The sequence below is a fragment of the Rhinopithecus bieti genome, unplaced genomic scaffold, assembly GCF_001698545.2.
Source record: "Rhinopithecus bieti isolate Rb0 unplaced genomic scaffold, ASM169854v2 scaffold_46101, whole genome shotgun sequence".
In the NCBI taxonomy this organism is placed as follows: Eukaryota; Metazoa; Chordata; class Mammalia; order Primates; family Cercopithecidae; genus Rhinopithecus; species Rhinopithecus bieti.
In genome coordinates this window covers 766,619-788,782 of record NW_016819049.1, presented here as the reverse complement: position 1 = coordinate 788,782, position 22,164 = coordinate 766,619, and the positions used below count along the sequence as shown (strand labels likewise).

At 45.9% G+C, this 22,164-nt stretch overlaps 1 long non-coding RNA gene across 2 annotated transcripts; it reads left to right on the top strand.

Moving 5' to 3' along the window:
• The first annotated feature begins 781 nt into the window (after positions 1–781).
• LOC108519269 (uncharacterized) lies at positions 782–3,031 on the top strand. 2 transcript variants are annotated; one of them, XR_001882593.1, is made up of 3 exons: positions 782–925; positions 1,814–2,065; positions 2,638–3,031. It is a non-coding gene; the product is annotated as an uncharacterized LOC108519269 (long non-coding RNA). The 2 variants fall into 2 exon arrangements; XR_001882594.1 differs by having other exon boundaries at positions 793–925; positions 2,001–2,065; positions 2,638–3,025.
• Positions 3,032–22,164: the final 19,133 nt, after the last annotated feature.

Below are 22,164 nucleotides of genomic sequence, written 5' to 3'. Positions count from 1 at the left end.
TTTATCTCCAACTCCATCTTCTAACCAGTTATGGGGTGATCCACTGTCATTCTTCCAGGAGCCCCATCTTATGTGACTACACCCTTCAAGGATGGGCCACTCCTTTTATCTGACCATCACTAGCTACTCTCAGGAATTGTCTCATGGTCCAGGCTACCCTTTTCACCATCCAAGCCAGCTCTTACCACAACCACTGCCTCATCACCCCACTGCCAGTTTAGCCCCAATTCCTGGACCTTAAGTGTCCCCAGAAGTGACTCCATCCTTTTCCCCAGGTCCCAGAACCTATCCAGGCCCCAAGAATGGCCACAGCATTTCACACAGGTTACAAGAACTGCAATAAGCACTTTTGACTCCAGCCTTCTGCTGCCTGACTCTTCTGTCCCCGTTCCTGGCCACCTTTCCTCTCCCTCCTGCCCACTCACTTGCCCACCAACTGTTTAGCAAAGCAAAACCCCCTTTATTAAGTGATTCATTCAATATGACACTCTTATTTTCTCTTGAAGAGTTCGTTTGTACTTTCAGAGTCCCAAACGCATACTTTCTTTGGGGGAGAAAATTGCTTTACACCCTTTACTGAGAAGACGCTGGATTTTGAGTGTGAAAAATGGCTGAATCAACTTCGGAAAAAAATAAAATCGTTACCCCAGGATCTCGCGAAGCAAGGACTGACTAGTAACTGCCACCACGCTTCCAAGGCTCATCATTCATTGGGCTATTGACCCGTCAATCACTTCTGCTAGGCCAATGAGCAGCAATTCCTGACACAAACGGAAGTTGGAAGACAGGCCAATCGCTCCCGGGTATTTGAGCCAATGGAGAAGTTCCTGATGCCCACACTTGCTGGTCTCACTGCCACGGCCTGGGCGTCACAAGCATGGGGAATAGGGAGGGGACGGTAGCATCAGCCTAGACCCACACGCAGGTTAGAGCCTTTGGACGGGGAAGGGGAAAAGGCCTAGCACCTACTAATGGGTTTTGTTAATAGTAGTAGTGCTAGGTAGGCTGCACTGGCTGTATTCTGCCCCCACGCCTACCGTTCCCTCACTCTGTGACCCTGGGCGAGTCTCTTCCTCATCCTGGAGCTCAGTTGCCTTTTCATAAGGAGAGGGTTGATTCCCCATGATCTTTCGACTCCTTTGCTTTTGGATATTTTGGAAGACGCCCTGCCTCAAGAACGGGAGAACCCAGATTATCCACAGGTAGTTAATTGTGAACGTCAGGGAAAGGACCAGAGTACAGAAGCACTTCCAGGATCCAGAGCCAGGAGGATGCTCAAAAGGAAGGAAGGAGAGATGCCCTTCGGCCAAAGGGAAAGCTTGGAGGGTGAAGGGAAGTGGTTGCTTACCAGAAGGGCCTCTGAGTGTGAACTCAAAAAATAAAGGATGACTGAGCGTGGAGGCTCATGCCTGTAATCCCAGCACTTTGGGAGGCCAAGGCGGGCAGATCACTTGAGGACAGGAGTTCGAGACCAGCCTGGCCAATATGGAGAGACCCCGTCTCTACTAAAAGTACAAAGATTAGTCAGGCGTGGTGGCGGGCGCCTGTAATCCCAGCTACTTGGCTACTCGGGAGGCAGAGGCATGAGAATCGCTTGAACCCGGGAGGTGGAGGCTGCAGTGAGCCGAGATTGCACCACTGCACTCCAGCCTGGGTGACAGAGTGAGACCCTGTCTTAAAAAAAAAAAAAAAATAGAGGAAACATTTTGGTCCACTGTCCACTCAAACAGGGTTAGGCGGAGAGGAAAAAGCTATTGAGAATGAAGAATGCCCTTTAACCCCACTTACGGATTGTTCTGATTTTTTCCTGTAGTTTCCTGATAAAAGGTCCTTTTGAAACATTCATTCTCTTCTCACCAAGTTGAACGGAGATGTGTTCCCATAGTAAGAGTGAGGGCCCTGCATTTGCTGCCCTCGGTTTTCCCAACGAACACCAAGGCCTCCCCCCATACCCCATTCATATGCCTCAGAAGCTGACAATGACTGTTGGGCTTTTCCAGTGAATACCAGAACACCATTTCCTGCAGCCTGAAAAGAAGACAGTATAATTATTTGGCAGCGAGAGGTGAGCATGGGTAAGGAGGGCGGAACTCTTTCACTCACACCCACCCCTCCTCCTCTCTCCTTTCCTTTTCCCCAGATTCTTTCTCCCCAGCCCTTCCCTCCTCCCATCTCCTGAATCCAGCCCAGGCCACCAAAATTTTTTCTGCATTTCAGTCCCTCCCCAGAAGACCTGTTCCCTAGCACTGGTTCATCGTAGTCTGCTCCACTGAGAAATAACCGGCTCCCAGAAAGTTTGAGAAATTGATTTGCAGAAAGAGGGCACCAAATCAGTTTAGAGGCAGGGTCTGTAGTCAGTAGAGTTGGCAAACGCCATTTCCCTGACCCACTGGGTATCTGAATACTTGTCATTGGCCCTTGAGAGCTCATCAACTGTGGATGTGTAATAAGCTTGTCCAGGACCAAAAGTGGCTCTTGCTGCTTAAGTGTCTACCAAAAAGATTCCACTTGTCAAAGCACGTGCCTCCCTGCATTGACTTCTTTTACCCTCTGTCTCCTTTTTCTCACTTTCACACTGTTCTCCTTGTCTCTTTTCCTGTGCCCTTCTCTCTCTCTGGTTCAATTTCTTTTTTCCAGGTCAAGCAAGAAACCAGAGACATGGTGATGGCAGTGGCCCCAAGGAGGAGCTTTAAACCTGAGCACCACCCACAGGGGGCAGACCACCCTCCCGGCGCCAGTGCAAACGAATGTCGGCCCCCACCCAGGTCCTCAAGTGCTTTCCCAGTCATGTCCCAGCTGCCAGGTTTGTTCTCCAGGCCTACTACAGATGTGTTACCCTGACTCCACCCCCAACACCCTCCAATGATTAGAACCACCGACTCCTCCCTCCCTGGCCTGCCTCCATGGCAGGCCCCTGCAGAAACCAAACATAGTCACCTTAGACTCTGGCATATTGAGACCAGGGCTTGATCCTGGACCCCTTGCCTGCCTGGCAATTTATCATTTAATAAAAATATTATTAAAGAATATTCATGCGTCTCAAATATGTGTATTGTTTCAGAATGTAGCATCAAATTACATCCCCCCTTCTTTCTCCCCTTTTTCCCCATTGTATCTTTTCTGGGATTACAATGACAAGGAGAGGCTGAGAATGAAGGTAAATTTGGGGAAAGTGCAACAATCTCCATTTCTCAGAAGAAAATGACAGTAAAGTGTGCTATACACTCAAGGGCAAGGTGTTTGGGAGTGGAGATGTCCCTGTTCCCACCAACTAAGAAGATGGACCAGCCTGGCCAACATAGTGAGACCTCATCTCTACTAAAAATACAAAAATTAGCTGGGCGTGGTGGTGCACACCTGTAGTCCCAGCTATTCAGGAGGCTGAGGCAGGAGAATCGCTTGAACCCAGGAGGTGGAGGTTGCAGTGAGCCGAGATTGTGCCACTGCACTCCAGCCTGGGTGACAAGAGCGAAACTCCGTCTTTAAAAAAAAAGAAAAGAAAAAATTTGTTTCCCTGGGCACAGGACATTGTACCGGATTGAGGAGCATTTCCCCTACTCTGTTAGGACATTATGTAAAAAAGACTGAGGGTTCTTTGTGTTATTTATAATAAAAGGCCAAAAATAGTTACATTTGAGTTGATTCATGTAGTGAACTATTGTGTAGCTGTTAAAAGGCATTTGAAGACTTTTTTCATGACAGAAGGAAAAAGGCATATTCCAAAACTGTATGTGCAGTATGTTCGTAATTTTATAAAGTATGCATATAGGAACTTTGCAGAAAGACACCAAAATTGCCAGAAGTTGGAATTCTAGCTGATTTTTATTTTATCGTTTTTTTTTTTCCCCCACAATGAACATTATTATCATGAGAAAAAAGAAATCCCATATTGTAAAAGTTATTGGATCTTCCCTGCTAGAAATGAAGAAGGAATCACAGCTGCTCTGGTGAGGGAGCTGTTAAGGCCAGTGCTCTCTGACACTGACAGCTTAGGCCAGCGGAGGTGGAAGGCCTTCATGGGAGCCAGATCCTATAATCCTGCCAACCGTAAGGAGGAGACAGATTTAGATCTGGTGGAGGACAAGGCAGTCTGTTCCTCCCTCACCACCTCCCACTCACTTTTCCTTTCTCTTACACCTTCTTTGTGCTGTAGTGACAAGCACTCTGCTCTCAAGGGCAGAAGACCTGGGTCCACGTCTTGACCCTCGCGCTCCCTAGATAGGTAGGTAGCTGGATGAATTTTTCAGTCCTACCAAACCTTACCCCGTTCACCTACAAGACACAAGAGCAGATGTCTCAAATTGATCACAAGGAGCTCAATCGTACCTCAGGGACTTTGCAACTTTTTTGTAAAAGTTGCAACACGCCCACATCTTCTTAGCAGCAATTCTTTCCCCTCTTTCTAGAATGTCATTCCCCCAGATTTCATGTGGTTAGTTCCTTCTTGTCATTTGGGTCTCAGAGTGGTGCCTCCTCAAGGAGTTCCTCACTCCCCTCAGTCCCTCTCCATACATTTTTTATTTTGCTGAGCACTGATCCCTAACTAAGATTATCTTACATATTTGCTAGCTTGCTTCTTGTCTCTTGGAAATTAAATTCTTTGGGAGCAGGAATCTTGCCTGCCTTGAGCACCATTGTATCTCCGTTACCTAAAACACTGTCTGTCGCTAATTAAATGAGTCAAGTACCGTGCAATACATTTTCACCATGTTTTCTTATTTAATCTTCCCAAGAACCTCGTGTGGTTTACATATGAGAGAAAGGTTAAGAACAGAGAGGTGAACTACAATGAGTAAGTGGCAGAACCATAATTAGCAGTCACTCTGAAACACTTTCCACTTTGCTACCCCTCCCTCCCAAGCAGCTGAAGGCTGTTTTGGAGAGGCCTGGGACAGTTCAAGGGCAGGGAACATTAAGAGCCAAATTTCTGAGTCTGGAAAGTTCAAAATAGGAAAAAGACAGAACTGGGTTATGGTCATGGGAAATAGAGGGAGAAAAAGGGCTGGAAAGAGCTGGAGAAGTTTGCTTGGAGTTTAGGATCTCGAGACTATTTTATAAGTATCTGAGTGACACACACTTCCTTTCATTTATTCCGTAAGCAGACATTGAACACTTCCTGTGGGTTTTAAGTGGTTCGGAACTTCCCTGAAAGGGGTAGCCCCCGTCCTTAAGTAAACACCTACTGTGTGCTCCATGTGGCTCAGGACACATCTAGGCTGGGAGATCGTTGCCCTTGTCCTGCCGGTGCCTGGGGTACTGCCTCTGGGTGTCTCTGGGTGTCTGCTTAGCAGGGGTTACCTGCCCTGAGCAGAGACAGATGGGAGATTTCAGTCATCATTAAGGTTTATTGACCAGCAAGGCTGGAATTTCCCAGAGAGAGGAATTAATCTCTCTGCCAACTGAGAGCAGACATCCTGCTGGGAGTAGTTACATAAATTCTGTTGCTCAAATTAATTAGGATTGTGATTCATTTGTTTAATGAGGAAGAATCTGATGATGGCAAGAGCCAAGCCAGCCTGGCCTTTCAGAGCCCAGCCAATCCCAGGTGACACTGTGGCAGGTAGGAGGACCCGGTGGCTGGAGCAGGGCTCTGCCATGGGCAGAAGAACCTAGCCAATCAGTAAGAGGAACAGACTGAGGCAGGCAAAGGCAGCCAATCAGAATTCAGTGCTAGCTTAAAAGTGGGTCCGAGGCTTTGGAGTCTCCCGAAGCTTGTGTCTATGTGGTCTCTCAGTTCCCAAGCATGAAAGGATCTCTCAGCTTCATTCACAGTCTTACACCCTCCTCTTTTTCCAAGCTGTGGAGAAAAACTTCTGACCCGAGATCACCTCAGCAGCACTCCCAGGACCCATCCAGCCATTTCCTCCATCCCCAAAGTTTGCAGGAAGGAAGTGTTACTTCACTAAAGCAAAAACCTGTTGCCTGAAGCATTTAGAAATATTCTTCTCTTTCTCCTACCTCTATTTACAAAGTGACCCCTCCCTTCTACCCAAAATGCCTGCCTGTTCAAGGTGAGCCCCAAATCCAACCAGCATCACCTTCACTCTACCTGTGTGGCCCCTGCTGGCCTGGATCTTAGCTTCCTTAAGACTTGGGTCTCAGCTGCGGTAATACTGGTGAGAGACAGGATGGTTGCTGGATGAGGGTAGCCACGGTGGGGAGGGAGAGATGCAGAAACTCCACACAGCTCCAGGGGTCATGATTCATATCATAGTGTATGTGATGGTGCCCTCTGGGATAGAACAGAAAAGGTGCTTCCTGAAGGTGTGTCTCCTGGTGACCCTGAAGAAAAGAGGCCAGAGTCAGCAAATGTTTGGGAAGCCAGAAGGATTTGGTGATGGACTAGATGTTGGGAAAGAAGAAAGGAGAATAATGCAAATTTGGGGACTTATGAATTCACACCAACATCTGCAGAAGGCCCCAGGGAGCCTTGTTTTCTTTCAAGGCTCCCCCACCTCTTATTGTGACAGACCAGACTGGTGGTGTACCTTGATAAATCATGAGTTGGACACAACAGGACCTGTGATGAAGCAGGAGTATTGTCAAGGGTGGGTGCTTGGCTGCTCCAAGGGCTTCGTCTTCTCTGCAAACCGGGCTGAGAAGCTTCACCCGGAACCCGGGTCAGTTGTGCCTCAGTTAGAGAATGTGTAGCCACAAAGGGCCACTGGTCTGGGAACCAAAAGTCTAAAATGGAGTGAGCTAGGACAGATCTTGTCAACTCTCTGGGCCTCACTTTCTTCGTCCTTGAAAGGTGTCTATGGTCTGCCCTGAGGAGAATAGAGCTTCTGCTCTTGCTCCCTATAGACTGTCGCCCGTCAGCTGCTAGAGAGATCTTTTGTAAATCTAAGTCAGACCTTGTTACTTTCTATATTTTAAATCCCTCTAAAGCCTTTTCAACACATTCAGAATTTCTAAAAAAACACAAAAAAAGAGAAACTAATCCTTGGCTAAGGAGGCCCATGTGATCTAGCCCCTGCCTGCCTCTCAGCTCCGCTCCTCCGCAGTACCCGTCCCTCACCCCACTCTGCCCACACCAGCGCTCCTTCTGATCCTTGAATCCAAGCCCACTCAAATCATAAGGCCTTTGCACTGACTGATCTCTGTCCCTAGGGCATCTTTCCTCAGCTCTTTACATGGGTGGAAACTTAATTCTTTCATTGCTTAAATGTCACCTTCTTGGACAGACTTTCCCCAACTAATCTAAAGTAGCCCAGGCTCCATCCATTACCCTAATTTTTCACTGTAACACTTTTTACTACCCTTCTTTTATTGGTTTGTTGTCTACCTCCCTCACCTGGAATTTAAGGTCCACGAGCCCAAGGGCCTTCCCATGGCATCAGTCAGGGTCCAGTCAAGAGAACAGGAACTGCACTAGATATTTCAGAGGTGTCATTTAATAAAAGGAGTTAGTTTAAATAAAACATATTAGAGGAAGAAGAAAAATCTAAAAGCGAACACTGAAGTAAGACAGAGGTAATAACCACAAGAAGTAGTGTGTGTTGGCAGAATATACGTGCTGAGGCTGGGCACGGTGGCTCACACCTGTAGTCCCAGCACTTTAGGAGACTGATGCAGGAGGATCGCTTCAGGTCAGGAGTTCAAGACCAGCCTAACCAACATAGCAAAACCCCATCTCTACTAAAAATACAAAAATTAACCAAGTGTGGTGGTGGGTGCCTGTAATCCCAGCTACTTGGGAGGCTGAGGCAGGAGAATCATTTGAACCCAGGAAGTGGAGGTTGCAGTGAGCCGAGATTGTGCCACTGCTCTCCAGCCTGGGTAACGGAGTGAGACTCCATCTCAAAAAAAAAGGTGGGATTTGGAGCAGAGATACAACAGCAGAATGACTAGTATACCTGTCTTGTAGAGTTCCTTAGCGCCATGCTGGAAGAGTGCTTGGCCTCTAGCAGACGATCAAATATTTGTTGAATGGATGGATGAAAAATGAACCATGCACCTTATACAGTGTTAGTAGCTAGGGGTGCAGAAATGAAACACACACTCTAACCTCAAGTGGCCCACACTCTAGTAAGAGAAACGGGCATTGTTTATGGTTCAGAATAAGTGTAACAAGAGAAGTACCTGCAGTGTACTTTGGAAGCACAGAAGAGAGACTCGTGATGGCCAAGGACAAAGAAGAATTAGTGAGACACAGAGGAAAGCTGAGGGTCAAAGCTGTGAGGTTGCAGAGCACATTAGGGCTGCGAACAGTTCATACAAAGTCAGAGAGCTTGGAGAGAGTATGACTCAAGTAGTTCATGACAGTTGGAGCATCCATAGGATATCAGGGAGAGCTGAGCCTGGAAAGCTCAAGTCCAGCTCATGAAGGCCTCATATGTCATGCTCAGGGTCAAGGAGCACTGGCCAGGGTTTGACCTCAAGGCTAAGGAGCACCGGCCAGGGTTTAGGAGCAGGACAGCACATGATCAGAGAGTAACATGATCAGATCTGAGGAGGATGAGTTTGCAGGGAGAAGAACGAAGATTGGAGCCCAGTTAGAAAGTTGTTAGAAGAGTCCTGGGTAAAAAGGATGCTGCCTGAGTCCATTCCTGCTGCTATAAACAAAATACTTTAAACAGATAATTTGCAAATTACAGAAATGCATTTCTCACAGTTCTGGAGGTCAAGGTGCCAGTAGATTTGGTGTCTGGTGAGGGCTTGCTCTCTCCTTCCAAGAAGACACCTTGTTCCTATACCCTCCAGAGGGGATGAACCCTATGTCCTCGCATGGCAGAAGGATGAGAAGGGCCAGGCAGCTCTCTGAAGCCTCTTTCTTTGAGATGGAGTTTTGCTCGTGTTGCCTAGGCTGGAGTGCAATGGCACGATCTCAGCTCACTGCAACCTCCGCATCTTAGGTTCAAGTGATTCTCCTGCCTCAGCCTCCCGAGTAGCTAGGATTACAGGTACCTGCCACCATGCCCAGCTAATTTTTTTATTTTGAGTAGAGACAGGGTTTCACCATGTTGGCCAGGCTGGTCTTGAACTCTTGACCTCAGGTGATCCACCCTTCTCAGCTTCCCAAAGTGCTGAGATTACAGGCGTGAGTCACCGTGCCCAGCCTCTGAAGCCTCTTTCACAAGAGCATTAATCCCATTCCCAAGGGCAGAACCCTCATGACTTAATCAGTTCCCAAAAGGCCACACCTGTTAATACCACCAAACTGGGGATTAAGTTTCAATGTGAATTTGGAGGGACACAAACATTCAAGACTTAACAGATAGGTACTCATCTAATCGTATACTTTCCACGGATGTAGTTTGCTATTCGTAGTTTATACCTCAATAAATTTGGATTAAAACAAGAAATAAATGATGGGAATCTCAGTAAAGGCTGTGAGGGTGGAGGACCAAGGGAGGGGAAGGAAGAACTGCTGAGGAGCTGGGATCACTCAGCCTGTAAACTGTCACGGGATAACCCAGGCTCTGGTGCCTGAGAGTCAGCCAGGCCGTTGCATCGTCCCCTCACAAACGTGTAAGACTTTGGAGTTGGAAAGGGCCTTCAGAGAATACATTAGTGTCCCAAGAGGAAACAGAACTCTGCTCAAATAGTTCAACTGGAGAGACTTTACTGAGGAGGTACTATTTACAGAAGGCTGGATTAAAGAAACCAAGAAGAACGTTGAGAAACCCAGAGACTGCAAACTGCTGTGTGTTAGTGTGTTCTCGCATTGCTATAAAGAAATACCTGAGACTGGGTTATTTTTAAAGAAAAGAGGCCCTGGCATTGTGGCTCATGCCTGTAATCCCAGCACTTTGAGAGGCCAAGGCAGGCAGATCACTTGAGGTCAGAAGTTCGAGACCAGCCTGGCCAACACGGTGAAACCCTGTCTCTACTAAAAATACAAAAATTAGCCTGGGGTGGTGGGGGGCACCTGTAATCCCAGCTCCTCGGGAGGCTGAGGTGGGAGAACTGCTTGAACCCGGGAGGTGGAGTTTGCAGTGAGCCAAGAATATGCCACTGCACTCCAGCCTGGGCCACAAAGCAAGACTCTGTCTCAAAAAAAGAGGTTTCATTGGCTCACAGTTCTGCAGGCTGTACAGGAAGCATGGCAGCATCTGCTTCTGGGGAGACCTCAGGGAACTTATAATCATGGCAGAAGGCAAAGCCAGAGCAGATGTTCACATGGCCAGAGCAAGAGGAAGGGAGGGTGGAGGTGCTACACACTTTTAAACAACCATATCTCGTGAGAACCCTATCATGAAAACAGCACTAGGGGAATGGTGCTTAAGCATTAAAACTGCCCCCATGATCCAATTACCTCCCACCAGGCCCCACCTCCAACATTGGGGATTATAATTCCACATGAGATTTGGGCAGGGACACAGATCCAAACCATATCATACTGGAAACCACCCACGGGCCTAAAGGAGGTTACTGGATCCCACTGAGGCCTGGAGCAGTGAGAAGGCCTGCTGGGCAGAAGCTATAACCAGGCAGAAGGGCACTGGCCAAATCCTGCATCAAAGCAGAGAGGTAGCAGGGAAGAAATACTCCACCCTCTCTTCTCCCACCCTCCAGCCTCCTGCCTGTGTCTCCCAGCAGCCAAATCATACTGGAGCCAATAGGCACGGGAACCCATTGATTCATTCCACAGGGATCAGCCTTTTGAGGCACAGAGCAATGCTAAGAAGGAGACACAATGAATTGAAGAGGACAAGTGGAGAACAACAGCATCATGCACTGCAATTTCCACCCTGTTGTTTTTCCCCAGAAGAAGCCTCAGAGAGTGGAGGCAACCTGCCAAAGGACATGTAGCAAGTTAGGACAGGGCCCTTAGCTCCTCTTCCTTGGGGCCCAGGCTCCTTGCACACTGGGCCTGCACTGAGGCAGCCAGGTAGGATGCCTCATTGTCTTGGAGCTGCAGCTGCAGGTCCCAATTAGCCAGAGGAAGGCAGCTGAGCAAGGGCAGCAGTGGGCAGGGCCAGGAAAGATGGACATCCAAGGGCTGGCCACACACCCTCAATGTCAGGAAGGTAATAGACACTTGCTTCCTTGTCTCTTATGATTTGCTATCTGCCCCCTGGTCCCCATTTCCTCTCTTGAGCCCTCCCTAGACCTGGGGATAGGAACCCAGACCTAGGATTGGCAGGAACAAGGGGAGGAGACTCTGCTTCCCTGGTAGCCAGCCCTGCTCATCGATTCCCTAGAGCTGCTCACTGATCCAGCACAAGATGGTTTAATTGAAGTCATTACAATAAATGGTGCAGAAAAGCAACACCCTTTGTCTGCCAGGAGCCTCAGAGAAACGGGAGAGGGAGCTGGGAAACCCAGCAGCAGCAACTGCAGTTAGACGATGATGCAAAGAGATGAGACTAAGGCATCACAGAGTCCTGAGTTCAAAGCCTGACTGGTGACTTACAAGTTATGTGACCTTAGTCAAGTCCCTTTATCTTCCCGAGCTTCTATGCCCTAGCCTAGGAAAATGAGAATATTGTAACCTGTCCTCCCAGACCCTGCATGACCCTGGGCCCTGCCTGCATCTCCAGCTCCATCTCCCACCACCTCTTACCTCTCCTATCACTCTGTGGTTACCCAGGTGAATTGCTGTTCCCTGCCAGTCCTCAGATTTCACTCACGTGGATCTCTCCCCTGAAATGCCCTTCCCATTCCTTCCTTGAGTAATTCCTACCACCTTTCAAGATTCAGATCGAGAGTCACCTCCTCCAGGAAGACTCTCTATGCCCAGCCCTCCTTCCCCTGAGTGTCTCTAGCAGACCCTAACTGTGACACCCATTTGGCATTTGACGCTCCCTCTCGTGCACAGCAGTCTTTCTCCCTATGGCTTATCTTCTCATGGAGATAAATGTGGGAGCTGTGTCTTCTCTTTCTCATCTTCACATGCCTAATACATGCCTAACATCACAATTGTGTTGGAGTTGGGGGTACTGAGGGGCAGAGATTCAGAGCCCAGAGGTGGGCACAGCCAGGATGCAGCCGGCACTGGTAGATAATAACTCCCATGTAGCCACAAAGCTCCCTTCCCAAATAGTTAGGATGGTACGTCCACCATATGTTCTTGTCTTCAGCATGGAACACAGCCTCCTCTGTGCCCAGGACCAGCTGGCTCTCTGCTCAACTCCGTAAACTAATATCTGATTCCATATCAGAGGACAGAGGATCCAAGTTGTGAAATCATAAAATGTCAGCACCAAACATTCTAATGTAGCGAAAGTGATGTCTCTGTCTCAGTACCTCCAGTATACATCATAAGAAGCCTCATCACTTCCACTTGTGTCTCTTGGGATGCTCTCTCTCAGAATCCAGGTGCCCTACCATGACAAGCCCAAGCCACGTGGAGGAGCCATGTCTAGGGACTCCGGTTAACACTCTCAGCTAAGTTCCCAGCTGACGGTCAGCATCAACTGCCAGCCGCCTCTGCCTAAAAGTGGGCCATCTAGGGCATCCCGCCCAGTCAAGCCTTCAGATGAGTCCAGTTCCAGCCACTATCTCACACAACCACACAAGAGACACCAAGAACTCCCAGTGGAGTCCAGTCAGCCCATGGAACTGTAAGAGATAATAAATTATTGTTTTACAGTACTAAAAAATGTTCAAAGAAATGTAATCGCAATGTCATCTTACTTATGAGAAGCAGAAGCTCAGAAATGCCACATGGCATTATCTTAGGCATTATTATGAAATTATCCAAGGTCATACAATAAGTTATAGGCAGAGTACAGGGCAGCTAACTGTTGTCACCTATCATCAGCCTCAGAGATGATGAAGGGAAGTGAGCTCTCTAGGGTAGGAGTAGAGGGGGAAAGAAGGAAGCTAAATTGTGTAAGAAACATTCCAAGTTAATTCTGTTTAAGAAGAAACTGTTTCAAATGTATATGTATTTTTTAATTTTAAAACAGTGTCTTATGACTTCTCAGAATTTACAGAGTTAGTGGTTCTATATTTCAGCCTTGAGTTCATTGTTTTTTCTTCCCCCTTGAGATAATTAGCCCTCAGCTTACCTGAGTACATTTTTCATGTCAGGAAGACAATGGCTTCAAAGGAAGGGAAAGGGCAGCCCTACAGGAGGCCCAAAAAAGAAGGCCAGGTGACAAAAGCAAAGCCTCCTCGGGAAACATTCACATTTCCTGAATGATCTGTCATCAAAAATGCATGTGCAAGCAGGAGAGCAACTAACAGAGTCAGGGCAAATGAAGCCAGGCTGGCCCCTGCACCCAATCATGCCGGGAGGACTTTGATCTGAAAAACATCCATACCCAGGACAAAAGCAACTCTCTTTCCCCAAATCGCTGCCATCTATTTGGCAAAACCATAAGTCCAAAAGAAAATATTGGATTTGGCTTTTTTTTTCAGGCCCCTAAATTTAAGCAACATTAATTTTTTAAAGGCCCATCCTGCTCTCTATACTGCAATGGAAGATTCAGGGGAGCAGCATTTCGTGGTAAGATTAGAACCAAGCCATTCTATTCTTAATTCTTACCTCGGAGTTGATGTGAAAAGGTGTTGGATTCACAAGTGGACAGTCCTGGGACTGGGCCCAGTATTCCCTTGTTGTTTGTTCTGGAGCATTGCTGTGAGAAGCCATCATTTTTTGTTTATGTCCCTGGGGCTTTATTTATTTCACCTTGTGTTTAATCTTCCCAGCAACCCTATGAAGGAAGTATATTACCTCATTTCAAGGATAAGGAAATTAAGTCTCAAAAAGAAACGCACACTCCAAATAACAGAGATTGGATTCAAACCTTGGCCTGCCCAATTCCAGAGATCTGTTCTAATATGGTTTTGCTGTGTCCCCACCCAAATCTCATCTTGAATTCCCACTTGTTGTGGGAGGGACATGGTGGGAGGTAATTGAATCACGGGGGCAGGTCTTTCCCAGGCTGTTCTGATGATAGTGAATAAGTATCACGAGCTCTGATGGTTTTAAAAAGGGGAGTTTCCCTGCACAAGCTCTTCTTTTCTTGTCTGCTGCCATGTGAGATGTGCCTTTCACCTTCCACCACGATTGTGAGGCTTCCCCAGCCACGTGGAACTGTAAGTCCATTAAACCTCTTTCTTTTGTAAATTGCTCAGTCTTTCGTATGTCTTGATCAGCAGCATGAAAACAGACTAAAACATACTCTTCCCTGTATACCGCTTCTATCAGTTACATACTGCCATAATAATGCCGTGAAATAAATAATCACAAAACCTCAGTGGTATAGAATAGTAAGGCTTTATTGCTCATAGGTCTGGGATGGTTGGCTAGGTGGTTCTGCTGATCATGGCTGGGCTCACTAACATGCTTAGGTCTTGGTTGGCATCGACTGACCTAGGCTGGCCTCAACTGGGACAGCTAGGATGACTCAGCTCTGCTCCAAGTGTCTGTAATCCTAGCCCAAGCATGTTCCCATGGTAATGGCACAGGTATAAGAGAGAAGGCAAACATGATTAGTTGCACAGGTATTTTTCAAGCTTTTGCTTACATCACATTTGCCATTATTATCCTATTGGCCAGAGCGAGTTATATTGCTGAGCCCAGAATCAGAAAAGGACATTGCAGATGAATGGCAAAAGGTGTGGGTACAGGGAAGGGTAGGGATTTGGAAGGAGTTTTGCAATCTACTGCATGATCTTGGGTAAGTTACAGTCCCCTCTCAGAGCCTCTGCTCCTGCATTTTTTTAATAGGATGGTATCTACTTTGTAGGGCAGCTGAGATCATTAAATAAGATAAGCTGTGTGAAACACTAGCAAATTGAGAAGTACCCTTCCTACTGATGTATTTCAAGTGTACAAGCCTGGGAGTGTTTGCACACATTAACAGAGATACATGAAAACCTCAGTGTCTGTTTCCAGAGGCCAGAGGATTGTACCTAAGTCTCAGAGGTGAGATGAGCCAATCACTGAGATGATAAACAAGAATTGTAGAAAGAGAATGAATCAAGGAAGAAAACAATAAGTAAATGATGTAATTAAAGTTACTCTTGAAGAACCTATCAAGGAGAGAATGAGTCAGCGGCAAGTTGAAGCGATGAATCAGGCACAATGTCATGTTTCTAGAATTCTTGTCTATTTCAAGAAAGCCTGATGTCCCAGTTAAAAGAGCACCTTGAGCCTGTAGCAACAACATCTGGAAGGAAACACTCTTGTAATTTTAATTTCTCCTGGGCGCCACCACTAACAACAGGAGCCACAGCCGGGTAGCACAGAGTAGGCACTCCGTAAAATCTCTCGTGGGAGGAGTTGAAAACTACAGCATTCCCTCAAATGTATTCAAGGGGATTTTATTTTATTTATTTTTATTTTTTTGCTGGATTTTAAACATTGTTTTTATGGGTACGATGTAACTGAAAATATAACCACCATAACATACTTAAACCAAAAAACAAGTATTCAAACCACAGGTCTTACGTCAATTCACATCAGTCTTTTTTATTTTTTATTTTTTTTAGAGACAGGATCTCGCTATGTTGCTCAGGCTGGTCTCAAACTCCTGGGCTTCAGAGATTCTCCTGCCTCAATCACAGTCTCCCAAGTCACTGAGATTACAGGTGCTCACCACTGTGCCAGCCAGTTCAGTTTTTGAGGTAAAAACAAGTGCAATCAAAAAGAAAACCACTGACAAATGTGTTAGAGTGGAGCGTATTCCAAATAAGAATCACAAGCCTAGAAGATGGGCTTCTGGAGAGTTCAGAGACTTACAGGCTAAAGATGACAGGCCTCGAAGTGAGCCTGACCCACTGTGTACAGAGGCTGGTCAGGCAGTTTCTTGGGACTCAAAAAAGAGTAGAATCAAACCAGAAACAAAAGAACACAATTTCCAGAAGTGCTGGGGTCTTGGGTAGGCAGACTGATCAGACCTGAGTGCTGTTGCCCAGTTCTGGGCCTTCTTTTCTCCTCCAGCTTTATTGAGGTGTAATTGACAAAAATTATACATACTTAAGGTGTACAATGTGATTTTTGACGTGTATATATTGCAAAACGTTCACCACACTCAAGCCGATTATCTAACATATCCATCATCTCACATAGTTCCTTTTCTTTTTTTTCTTTAAGACAGGGTCTCACTGTGTCGTCCAGGCTGGAATGCAATGATGTGATCTTGACTCACTGCAACCTCAGCCTCCTGGGCTAAAGCAATCCTCTTGCCTCAGCCTCCCGAGTAGCTGGGACTACAGGGACATACCACCACATCTGGCTAATTTTTTGTACTTTTAGTAGAGGCAGGGTTTTGCCGTATTGCCCAGGCTGGTCTCAAACTCCTGGGTTCAAGCGATCCCACCCACCTCGGCCTCCCAAAGTCTATTTTTTTCTTTCTTTTTTTTTTTTTTTTTTTGGTGAGAACAATTAAGATTTATTCCCAGCAAATTTCAAATACAGAATACACTATTGTTAACTGTAGTCACCATTAGATCTCCAGAACTTATTCTGCATATCTGGAACTTTGTACCCATAGACCAACCTGTTCCCATATCCCCCATCCTCCAGCCCCTGGCAACCACCATTCTACTCTCTGCTCCTAAGCGTCTACTTTTTTTATATTCCACATATTAGTGAGATCGTGCAGTATTTGTTTAAGGAGATTTTAAATTATTCTTGCAAAGGAATTTCCTGTGCAATATGCTATTTGACTGCCACAACGAGGCTGTGAATTCAGTGCAGGACAATGTGAATCACTCTACAGACGAGAACGGAGGCTCATATGGTCCTCCTGTTAGCAGCAAGCACAGGTCAAAAGGAAAGCCTCTTAGGCTCTCTTATCTGAACTAACAGAGAACTGTATTCCAACTATTGGTAACCTCATTCAGATTATTTTACGCTCTGTAAGACATAACACTGAACGCTTATTGAGCACTTACTTTATAAGCATAGTAGCTCATTTAATCCTCGTCACAAACTGAGAAGTCGATCTGTGTGGGTTCCTTCCATGTCACAGATAAGGGGAAATTGGAGTTCAGAGATTTAAGCCACCTGCCAGAGGTCACATGACCCATAAAAGGTGAGCCAGGGTTCACACTCAGGTCTGCGTGACCCCACACACCAAGCTCAACACTGCCGTTATGGATAAACTTGCCCCCCCCCCACACACACACACATATGTTTTGCCCAGTTACTCAGAAAACACATTTTCTCACCTGTATTTTGCACTTCACTTTGCCTGCCCAGCCACTGCCTCTAACTGACACAACTCAAGGCATAGGGGCAAGCGATATTGGCTCAGGAAACCTGAGCTGTGACCCTGAGCTGCTGACAGAATGTCTGATATTTATAGCAACTTAGAGGCAAGCACCAGGAAAAGTGTGTTCTGGACTATTGCAGATGTCCTCAGGGAGAGAGAAAACATCTCTATGAAAAATCGTGTGGGATGCTTAACTGATAGAACATCAAACATGAAAAGACAGTTCAATGGGTTTGCATCCTGGTTAAAAAATAATAGTAAAAGGATGACCCAGTCAACCTCTGCGGATAACATTCTTCAAACTTTTAGGATATAGCCACAGGAGAAGACCCATCACTAACTGAATTTATAAATTGCCGCCCTGCCCTTTAACTATTTTACTTATGCATTTTTTTATTGATTTAGATCTATCCCATTCCACTAAGGATTTAAGGCTAAAGATTTAAGTTGTGAAGATGATGATGGATTCATTCTATGAATGGCCACATTTTTTTACGCCTCCCTTTTCCCTTGTCCTTGGGCAGTGTCCTCCCACACTGACTCTGTGCTTGGCCCTGTGACTTGCTTTGGCCAATGGTACAGCAGCAAACTTGATGCAAACACAACTTGAAAAAGAAGAGGACAGCCAAGTCATCCCAGCCAAGGCCACCCTGGACCAGCCAGACTCTTGCCAAGCTGCCAGTGACCACAGAGTCCAATTAACAACAGCCAGTCCTGGCCCAGGTCAGCAGAACTACCCATAGACCCATGAGAAAGAACAGACTATCATTTAAAGCTGTGGGTTTGGGCGTGGTTTGTTGCACAGCAATAACTAATACAGAAACTTACATTCTACAAAAATGCTATTAATCAACAAGCATATTAAGATGCAATCTTGGCCTGGCACAGTGGCTCCCACCTGTAAACCCAGTACTTTGGGAGTCCAAGGCGGGCGGATCACCTGATGTCAGGAGTTCGAGACCAGCCTGGCCAACATGACGAAACCTCGTCTCTACTAAAAATACAAAAATTAGCTGCAAGTGGTGGCTGGCGCCTGTAATCCCAGCTACTCAGGAGGCTGGGGTAGGAGAATTGCTTGAACCCGAGAGGTGGACGTTCCAGTGAGTCGAGATCGTGCCATTGCACTCCAGCCTGGGTGACAAGAGTGAAACTCCATCTAAGAAAAAAAAAGATACGATCTCCACCTGCTAGAAGCTTTGTATTTACTTGTGTCAAGAGAGAAAAAGGAAAAATACCAGCAAGATCTAATTAAACTATGTTGAAATTGTTTATATCCTGTTCCCTCTACCAGGCCAAGCTCATATGCCAGCTTCCTCATGGAACCTTTCACTCCTCCATCTCTTCGCCAAGTCGAAATGTTAACTTCTGCTTCTCTGGGATACTTCGGACCTTTGTTTAAAGCTCTCCCATCTGCTTTTTGCACTATGATTAGGGTTATGGCTGGATGGGAATAGGTCTGTCTCTTCCACTACTGGTAAAATTGGTTCTTGCTTAGCATGATGTGGGCTCCCCACATCTGGCACAGTGACTTGCACATGTATGAGCAATCTTGATCAATGCTTGTTGAATGAATAGGCAAATAACTATTGTAAGAGTTTAGCATGAGGGAAAACTCCAACAGAAGTATGGCAGTCAGGGAGGGTTGAATTAAGGAAGCAGGAGTTAAGGTCCTTGACAGGGGCCTCCCATTAAGAACTCATAGAATTCATGGACAGAAGAACTTAGATGAGGAAAAATTTACATCTTTAGATTCACTGATCTCTAACCAAAACTTCACATTTTCTTCCATTATAAATGTAGGCTACAAACCACAGAAGTAGATGTAACAGATACTTTCCTGTCACACGTAATATGGCAGATATTGGAGAGAGGAACGAAATATCATTTATGTTCATCACTACGGTACTTTGAAATTATAGTGGCTTTTTGGCCAGGCATGGTGGCTCATGCCTGTAATCCCAGCACTTTGGGAGGCAGAGGCAGGTGGATCACTTGAGCCCAGGAGTTTGAGACCAGCCTGGGCGAGACCTCATCTCTACAAAAGATATAAAATTTAGCCAGATATGGTGGCATGCGCTTGTGGTCCCGGGTACTCGGGAGGCTGAAGTGGGAGCAACTCTTGAGCCCAAGAGTTCGAGGCTGCAGTGAGCCAAGCTCATGCCACTGGACTCCAGCCTGGGTGACAGAGAGAGACCCTGAAAAAAGAAAAAGAAAAGAAAAAGGAAAGAAAGAAAGAAAGAGAGAGAGAGAGAGAAAGAGAGAGAAGAGAAAGAAAGAAAGAAAGAAAGAAGAAGAAAAGAAAGAAGAAGAAAGAAAGAAAGAAAGAAAGAAGAAAGAGAGAGAGAGATAAGAGAGAGAAGAGGAAGCCGAAGGAAGGAAGGAAGGAAGGAAGGAAGGAAGGAAGGAAGGAAGGAAGGAAGGAAGAAAGAGAAAGAGAGAGAGAGAAAGGAAGGAAGGAAGGAAGGAAGGAAGGAAGAAGGAGGAAGGAGGAAGAAAGGGAAGGAAGGAAAGAGGAAAGAAGAAAAAGAAGAAAAGAAATTATGGGTGGTTTTTTTATTATATAAAGAAGGACAGTATTCTTATATCATAAATTTGGTTTTTTGAATAGTAACTGTTTTCAGTTTCTTTTATAATCCTGTGTATTTTACATCTTTCAAATCATTTTTTGGAAGAGAGGCCTAATAGGCTTTATCAGACCATTAAATGGTGCCCATGGCACAAAAGTGGTTAAGATCTCCCTGCCTTGGAGAATAGGAAGATTGTTATGACAACGATAGGAGAGAAGTATATATCCCAAATAGATGACCAGAACAGCACAAACCAAGATGGGTGGGGAAGAGTATGAGATGCATGGCAAGATGGAATGTGCCTCCCCTCCCCATCCTTGAGGAGAGAGTCTCCTTGGCAAGATTAAGTAAAAAGACAGTGACTTTATTAGCATAATAATGCATCACAGGAGCAAGAGAATAGTTGATTTGTTTTAGACATGCTCTAAGAATCTGGAGAATTTAAATTCTTAAGGCTCTAACGTCTCCTCTGCAGGATGGAGCCGAGACTCTGAGGAGAGGGCTGAACTGTGAACCTAGAAGTACCATCTCCCCCTGCACACACCTTTGGTCAAGTTGACCCCAAGAAGAAGGACAAGTCCTCTGCCCCGTGATGGCCAGGGTTTGGGAGACTGATGGGACAAAGGATGCTTTGCACGATCCTTGGTCTCTGAGCAAATATATAATGGGTTAACACGAAGACTCTCTTTTTGAAAAATGTGACTGTGACAGTGTGCCCTCCCAGACAGTCCAGGCATAACACAGGAGTGACTGCATGTTTGGGGACAGTGCGGAGGCCATTCTGATTAGATCAGAGGGCGTGGACATGTTCATGATGTAAAAGCTGAAGGGAGAGTGGTAATGAAGGGAAGAGGACTCCAGGGTCTCAAGGGCCATGGATTAAGGGAAGGAGTAGAGGCAGGGAACCAGGACAGATGGTTGGGTCTATCTTAGAGGTGAGGTACCTTCAAGATGTCTCACGGAAAATGGCCAGTAGTCCATCAGGACTCAAGAGTAGGACTCCAGGGAGACACTGGCATGAAAGGGGAAGAGAGCTAAGAAAATAATCCACATAGAGGTGATCATTAAAGGCATAAAGAATAAAGCAATAAAGTTAAAAAAAAAAAAAAACAAAAAAAGCAAGAACTGAACTTTAGGGAACAAATTAGAAGGCTTCTTTTTTGTCCCAAAGCCAGAGTAGGAGAACATTTCAAGAAGAGGGGTTAAATTCAGCCTGAAGAAGGAAGTGCACAAGGTCTCTGGATGTGGCTACCGGGAAGGCCTTGGTGAATTCTGAGTGAGCCATGGTTCCCACGGAAGGAGCAGTGGATGGAGGCCAGCTGAGGACTGCTGGGTTAGAGGGTGGGTGCAGCAGCCAAGGGAGGCAGAAAAGGGTGGGAGCCAATGAAATGGAGAGAGGGAGGCTAGGAGATTTGCAGGCCAACAGCATCACATTAAGTTTCTTTTTAACAAGACGATCCAGTTTTTCATTAGAGAAAGAAGGAAACTGCAAATCGGGGGTATTTAAAGGTCGTGTGAAAATCACGAAAACCTCAAGTTGAATCTGTTCCCACCTAAATAACTTTTGTTTAGAAACCAAGCAAAACCACTGAAACCATCTCAGCACAAATCCCAAAATGGAATTATTCGGATGTCTCTGAAATGCTGTAGGTGCCATGAGCCTCTGTGCTAATATGCAGTGTGTCCACACAGAGCCCAGGGTCCAGTGGTGTCAAAGACAAAGGCCAGAGCTTCCCAGAAGTTTCCATAAGGACAGGAATTCAGAAAGTGGAGTCGAGGGAAGAGCTGCTGTTACTGAATATCCTGCAGCTGAAGAAAATGATCCTGTTTAATCAGCACCTACTGTGTGCTAGGCCTTTCACCGACATTCTTCTCATCCTGAACAAGACTACAAAGTGTTTTTTCTGTTATTATCCCCACAGTGGAGATAAGGAAACACAGGTTCAGGGAAGTTACGTAACTTGCCTCAAGCCCACAGTTCATAAGTGGCAGAGATAGCCTTGGAGCCCAGGTATATCTGTCTGTAATCCCACCGTGTTCCCATCCAGCCTGGAACCTCACCCAAACACACTGGACCCTCAAAAAAAAAAAAAAAAAAAAAAAAAAAAGTGTCATTATCACCTGTAACAGCCAGTAAAAGATAAGTGCCCCTTTAAAAGCATAGCATAACTTTCCCAGTTCGACGTCTTCAAAAGTTGGGTTTTGTTGTTTTTTAAATTATTCTGAACTTGACGAACTTTATTTAAAAAAAAAAAAAAATTGCTCACTTAGTCTTTGAGTAAATGAAGAATAGGGCCATGTGTCAGTGCTGGGGATACAAGCCCTGTGCTCAGGTTGTCACAGAAGGCTCAGGACAGCAGGGTCATAGGGGACATCTTCCTTCATAGAGGAGAGAATATGAGCCAAACCTATTTGTCTAAATTTGTTTTTTTGTTTTGTTGTTTTTTTGTTTTGTTTTGTTTTTTTTTTTGAGACGGAGT